We start from the raw sequence: 7,949 nt of genomic DNA, 5'->3' as shown, positions 1-7,949 counted from the left end.
TTCTCCTCTGCCAGATCCCCTCAGCCCTCATTTCCCCAGTCTTTCGATCAAAAACAAATCTGTCCAAATCACCCCCCCTGGTGACCCAGCCTTCACAACCCTCAGATGCAGGGAATTCCAGAGATCCATCACCCTCTGTGAAAAGAATATGCACAGGTTTAAGCCAGTGGCTCCTACCTTGTAACCATGTCCTCTCCAGACTTCCCCTCTTGTGGAAATGTCCTAACATCTAATTCTTCCAATTTTTGGTAATGCCCTCCTCTGCCTGGCTCCAAATTTTCCATCTCGTCTTTACCTACTCCCATTCTTGTCTCTCTAACTCTTTCCACCCCACATCCCCCATGCTCCCTCCCTCTTCTGGTCTTTCCACATTTCCCACCTTACATACACACCAATACCCTAGTTTTTATGACCTAGTTTACAACCCCCCCACTTTTGTGCTGCCTGGATATCATCCTTTCATATTTTAGTCTGGATAAAATGCCTTGATCTGAAAGGTTGATTCATGGATTCCTACCCCCACCCCCCTGCGAGACCCTCCAGCAACTCGTTGTTCTGCTCAGGGATTCAGCATCTGTAAGTTCAATGTCTACCATAGAACCACAGAACATGGCAGCATAGAAAATAGGTCCTTTGGCCCTTTTAGTCTATGCCAAGCTATTATTTTGCCTCATCCCACTGACACTCACCTAGACCATATCCCTCCCAAACATATACTTGTCCAAATTTTCCTTAAATGTTAAAATTGAGCTCACATTCACCACTTCAGCTAGCAACTCGTTCACCACTCTCTGTGTGAAGAAATTCCTCCCTTTCACCCTTAACCCATGTACTCTGATATCTCACTGACCATCAGTGGAAAAAGCCAGCCTACATTTACTCTGTCTGTCCCCTTCATAATTTTAAATACCTTGATCAAATCTCCTCTCATTCTTCTACTTACTAGGGAATAAAGTCCTAACCTGTTTAACCTTTCCCTGTAACTCAGTCCCTGAAGTCCGGGCAACATCCTAGTAAATTTTCTCTGCACTCTTTCAATCTTATTGATATCCTCCCTGTCGTTCGGTCTCCAAAACTGCACACAATATACCAAATTTGGCCTCACCAATCTCTTATACTACTTTACCATGCCCAATTTCTGTACTCAATACTTTGATTTATGAAGGCCAATGTATCAAAAGCTCTGTTTACAACCCTGTCCACCTGTGATGCCACTTTTAGGGAATTATGTATCAGAATTCCCAATCCCTCTGTTATACCATATTCCTCAGTGCCCAACTGTTTACAATGAATGTACTACCTTGATTTGTCTTTCCAAAGTGCAACACCTCACCCTGTCATCCTTCCTCAGAAACTTCGTATGTTTCAGTAAGATCACCCCATCATTCTTCTGAACTCCATAAACCTCCTGTTTATCACAAGGACAACTCTTTCATCATAGAAGTTAGCTTGTACACTTCTCTTGGACTGCCTCCTCTATGAACAATATCCTTTCTTAAATAAAGAGACTGGAACTATGTGCAGTTCTCCAGCAGTGGCCTCGCTAACATCATGTACAATTGTAACAATGCTTGCCAATTTTTAAAGTCCAAACCTAGGCCAACATTTATCCTAATTATTTGGTGCACCTTCCTGCTATTAACTTGTGTACTGGGTACTGTAAACAAAAAGGTCTGCATATGCTGGGGTCGAGTGCAATCCACAAATGTGCTGGAGAAACTCAGCAGCTCATGCCGCATCCACAGTAAGTAAAGGGGAACCAATGTTTCTGGCCTGGGCCCTTTGTCAGGTCTACGGAGACCCAAAGCATTTCCTGTGGATGCTGCATGACCTGCTGAGTTTCTCCAGATCTTTTATGTATTGCAGAACCTGGATCCCTCTGCATTCCACACTTTTGGAATGCTTCTTGTCTGGTTTCTGCAAGTTTCAAGGCTAATGGGGGCCCATTAGATCTGCCGATGGATGAGGATGTGGCTGGTTGGGAGAGAAGTGAGGTGCCTCTGAGGGCTCCTGATTTGTAGAATCGTAATGTTGATTGTCATCTAATTGCACAAGTGCAACCCAATGAAACAGCGTTTAGCGGACCTCAGTCCAAAGCCCCAGACACATCACCAGACATAACATACATACACACAGACAATACATATACTGGACTTGTATTCATGTATTCAAATAAATATTTATTGATTCATAAATATCAGGGTCTCTGATGGTTGGTGTGAGCAGTTCCTTTGGTTATTCAGCCATTCTCACTGCCCGTGGGAAGAAGCTGTTTCTCAGCCTGGTGGTGCTGGCTCTGATATTCCTGTATCTCTTCCCCAACGCGAGCAGCTGGAAGATGCTGTGTGTAGGGTGGAAGGGGTCCTCATTGATTTTACTTGCCTCTTCAGACAACGATCCCAGTAGATCATGTCGATGGGTGGGGGTGGGGGGGGAGGGAGACTCCAGTGATCCTTTCTGCCGTACTTATGGTCCTGTGGATTGACCTCCAATCCATTTCTCTGCAGCCACCATACTGCACTGTGATGCGGCCGGGCAGGATGCTCTCGATAGAGCTTCTGTTGACATGACGGTGCCCGCTTCAGACTTCTCAGGAAGTGCAGTCACTGTTGTGCCTTCCTGAACAGTGAGGAGACATTGTGTCCACAATAGGTTACTGATTAAATGAACTCCAAGGAACTTGGTGTTCTCCACTCTCTCCACTGCAGGGTGTTAATGTAGTGGAGGGTGGTCGATCCTGGTCCTCTGAAGTTCATTATCATCTCCTTCGTCTTGTCCACATTGAAACTCAGTTTGTTACTCTCGCACCATATCATGAGATTTTCCACCTCTTCTTTGTAATGCAACTCATCGTTGTTGCTGATGAGACCAACGACTGTTGTGTCTTCTGCAAACTTGATGTCTCTTTTGGTGCTGAATCTAGTGATGCAGTTGTGGGACAGAAGATACCATCCTGAATGAATCTCCACTTAGAGTGGTGTTAGGCCAGAGATCTACAGGAATCAGCAGAGAATTTGAATTTCCTCGGGGATGATTTGAGCACAGCCTTAAATCTTTTTCTGCATCCACCTGGTAACCTTCACCTGTGAAAGAGCTCTGGATACTGTGTCTCTTCTCTCTGCTCTTTTATTATGAATGTGTGAGTTTATTGTTATATACAGTAAAAACTCCTGGTATCCGGCACCTATGGGGTTTGGTAGATGCCAGATAAGTGTATTTTCCGGTTGCTTGAGACTAACTCTTACAATGCCTAACTTATACATCTGCATTAAGAATAAAGAGTTTAAAAGACAAAAAATACTATACCTTCCTTACACTGAGCAAACTTCACTTTATATAAACCTTAAAGTATTTTACTTTATTTAACCATCGCTGCAACTGCAGGTTCCTCCCCCTCCACAGAGCCGCCCGAAAGATGAACAACAACAACATTATAGATAATTAACCCCCCCCCCCCACAAAGTTTACAGATAAAGCCTCTGAATGGGGAAACCCTTACTAAGCAGGGAGAAGGAAACACTTTAAGAGAGTCACCCCAACAGCAAGGGCATCAACCAGCTCTTCATCCTGGATAATGCCATTGCTGTTTCACACAGTGTTATTGCTATGAGCAAAGTCCAACCAAGGCTGCCAGAGAACATTTATTTTTACAACTTTAAATTTACATATTTTTAACCTAGTATTTTATTATTTATTTTTTAAGATGTATTTTCTTCAATTTTTGTGCCGGTTGTTTGAATTCCAGAACCCAGAGGTTTTACTGTACATAAGTACATGGAATTATGAGGGGATAGATCTGGTTCTTGGGTTGAGATTCCAAATTGTTAAAAGGCCAACTTTCAAGAAATGAAAAAGGATCTAGAAAATGTGGATTGGGACAGGTTGTTTTCTGGAAACGATGTGCTTGATAAGTGGGGGTCCTTGAAAGCTGAAATTTTGAGAGTACAGAGTTTGTATGTCCCTGTCAGGATTAAAGGCAAAGTTAATAGGCATAGGGACCCTTGTTTGTTTTGAGGGATATCGGGGATCTGGTTAAGATCCATAGCAGAGATAGGCAACAAGGATTAAATAAAGTTCTTGAGTATATAAAAAAAAGACAAGAAAAATTTTAAGGAAGAAATCAGGAAGGCTATAAGAAGGCATGAGGTTGCTTTGCAGACAAGGTGAGGGAAAATTCTAAGGGATTCTACAGGTATATTAAGAGCAAAAGTATCATAAAGGACAACAATGGCCCTTTTGAAGATCAGAGTAGTCAACTATGTATGGAGCCAAAAGAGATGGGTGGGATTCATAATTGAGTTTTTTGTATTTACTCAGGAAATGGCACAGAGTCTATGGAAGTGAGGCAAACCAGCAGTGAGGTCACAGAATCTATACAGATTAAAGTGGAGGAAGCGTTTGCTGTCTTAAATCAAATTAGGATGGATAAATCCACAAGACTTGACAAGGTATTCCCTTGGTCCTTGAGGGAGTTTAGTGTAGAAATTGCAGAGGCCCTGGTAGATATATTAAACACGTCCTGTGTCACAGGTGAGATGTCTGAGAATTTGAGAGTAGCTCGTGTTGTCCCATTGTTTAAAAAAGGCTCTAAAAATAATCTGGGAAATTATAGGCCAGTCAGCCTGACGTCAGTAGTGGGTATGTTATTGGAATGGTTCTAAGAGATAGGATAAGATGTATTTGGATAGACTGGTACTGATCCCACATTGAGGGATAGTCAACGTGGCTTTGTGCATGATAGGTTGTGTTTAACAATCTCATGGAGTTTTTCAAGGAGGTTACCAGGAAAGGATGAAGGAAACACCTTTCAGTCACTCAGTGTTCATGGTGAGGTAGTAAATTGGATGAGACATTGGTTTTATGGTGGTGGATAGTTGATCTCTGACTGGAGGCCTGTGACTAGTGGTGTGCCTCAAGTATCAGTGCTGGGTCCATTGTTGTTTGTCATCATTACCAATAATCTGGATGATAATAATGTGATAATGTCGTGGATAGCAAGGTAGGCTTGCAGAGGGATCTAGCCAGCTGTAAAAAATGGGCTGCAAAATGGCAGATAGAATTTAAAGCAGTCAAAAGTGAGGTGTTGCACTTTGAAAGGACAAACCAAGGTAGGACATACACTGTAAATGGTCAGGCATGAGGAATATGGCAGAACAGAGGGATCTTCAGAGGGATTAATTCCCTGAAAGGGATGTCACAAGTGGATAGGGTTGTAAAGAGAGCTTTTGGCACATTGGTCTTTATAAATAAATAGATAGAGTTTTGAGTATAAGAGTCAGAATGTTCTGGTGAAATTGTGTAAGACATTGGTAAAGCCAAATTTGGAGTATTGTATGCAGCTTTGGTCACCTGACTACAAGATAGAGTGTTGAGAAGATTTACTAGGATGATGCCCGGACTTCAGGAACTGAGTTACAGGGAAAGTTTAAATAGGTTATGGACTGGGTGCAGGAGTGGGACTAGGCAGAAAAATGGTTCAGCACAGGCTAGAAGGGCCTGTGCTGTAATGTTCTGTGTTTCTAGGTTAAGACTTTATTCCCAAGAGTGTTGAAGAATGAGGGGAGATTTGATAGTTATGTACAAAATGTTGAAGGATGTAGGTAGAGTAAATGCAAGCAGACTTTCTCTGCTGAGGGTGGATGAGACAAGAATGAGAGGACATGGGTTAAGGGTGAAAGGGGAAAGGTTTAAAGGGAACTTCTTCACGCAGAGTGATGGAAGTGTGAAACAAGTTGCCAGGCTTCATTTTGATATTTGAGAAACATTTTGGACAGATACGTGGATGGGAGATGTATGGAGGGATATGGGCTAGGTGCAAGTCAGTGGGACTAGGCAGAATAATAATTTGGCACAGGCTAGAAAGGCCTGCTTCTGTTCTGTAGTGTTTTATGGTTTTGCAATGTACAGATGCACTAAAATTCTTGCTTGGTACAGACAACTAACACTCATTGACTGTAGTTCCCCATCATGTATACAGGGGTTGCTATTACCCTGAACATGCATGGGGCTGCCGGTGATTACAACCCACCATATGTTTACTATTCCCTCTGTATGCACACAGAGTTCCTGTTCATGGTGGTTACTATGTCCTTATAATATACAAGTGGCTGTTATTACAGAACACCATTTGTTTACTATTTAAATTTTTTTATTTAAGCAAGTAGAAGCTGATTCCGGCCATTTAAACTCATGCTGTCCAATTTCACCCAATTAATCTACAATCCCATACATTTTGGAGTTCCTGTGGAAAACCCACACAGACACGGGGAGAATGTAAAAAACTCATTACAGACAGTGCTAGATTCAAACCGGCGTTGTTGGTGCTGTAACAGCGTCACGATATCCGCTACACTAACTGTGGCAGTTAATGGGTTCATTGTAATGTACATTGTACATGTGCTCCAAAATTCTTACTTTGTGCACCCAAACAGACACTTGCTTACTAAAACTACAGTAGTATACATTAAATTATAAAGATATATTTTTTAAACTTTTTATTGGCTTTTAAGAGAAAAACATAATATCAGATACAAATGATATCAAGTTCAAATAGAAATAAATTAAAATTACAGATAGTAAACAATGATAAACAAGATCCATATGATCCATGTTATTGATTAAAAAAAGGAAAAGGAAAAAAATCTATAACTAATCTTATTTCTAACCCCAAACTACTATCTGAGAGATTACTATCAAAGACAGGCGTCAACTGCTAATTTCACTACTAATTGTTCAAGAAATAGAAAAAAAATTATAAAAAGCAAAAATAATTTATCTATACATTTGGAAAATAATTGAAAAAGGAACCCCAGAGATTAAAAAAAAATAATACTCGTTTTAGTAGTTGAGCACCTAATTTTCTCCAGAGAGAGGGAGGTCATCAAATCCAATAACCATCATGTCTGTGTGGGATGGACAACATCTTTCCACCACAATAGAATGAGTCAGGGATGCAAAAGCAACAACATTGGGATTGAGATGGAGTCAAAATTCAGTCCGTTGGTCTCCTTGTTTCAAAAATAGCAATAAAATCTTGGAGAGAGATTTATAATTAAAGATAGTGTAGTAACTACCTCTTTCCAGTGGTTACAAAAGGAAGGACATCCCCAGAACATATGATATAAAGGACCTTCCTGAGTTGAATCACATTTAGAGGATATATTCGTATAAAATTTAGCGAATTGAATTTTGGAATAGTGGGCCCTATGGACTACTTTAAATTGTAGTAAGGAATGCCCAGCAGAGAAAGGATGAATATATATTTTTTTCAAAATAAACTCCCATGTGTCTTCAGCAAACAGTTGTTGAAAGTCATATTCCAATTTATCTATATCTTTCATATAGTCCTTTTTAATTTTTGAAGTATAACATGATTTGTCCTTGTAAATAAGCTTTTAACGCATCCCAAATAATAAACATCTTCTATTGAATGTAAATTTATATCACAAAACAATTCTATGTGTTGTCTTACAAAGGCACAAAAATCTTCCCTTTTCAATAATAGAGTTTAATCTCCACCTATATACTGACTGTTGCTTTTCAGTAAATTCCAATTCAATTAATCATGGAGAATGATCAGATATTATTCTTGCTTTATACTCAATGTTCAAAACTCTTGATTGGTTTTGAGATGAAAGCAACAAAAAAAAATCAATTTTAGAATATGTATTAAATCTCTCTAGGATGTATTCTTCTCCATATATAAATTAAATTTAAATCCATTAAATATAACAAAATTTTAGCTGCCTTAGATTTAGCCATTGTTCTTGATGATCTCGCTAATAGAGGATCCAAACAAAAATTGAAACCACCTCCTATTAAAATATTTTCATGAATGTCTGCCAAATTCAAAAAAAGTATCTTGTATAAAATTTTCATCATCTGTATTTAGTAAAGTCCATTCCACTGAAAATATTTGACAATTTACCATTATATATCTACCTGCTGGT

The sequence above is a fragment of the Narcine bancroftii genome, chromosome 3 (genome assembly GCF_036971445.1).
Source record: "Narcine bancroftii isolate sNarBan1 chromosome 3, sNarBan1.hap1, whole genome shotgun sequence".
Taxonomy (NCBI): Eukaryota; Metazoa; Chordata; class Chondrichthyes; order Torpediniformes; family Narcinidae; genus Narcine; species Narcine bancroftii.
Note: the sequence above shows the minus strand (reverse complement) of the source record.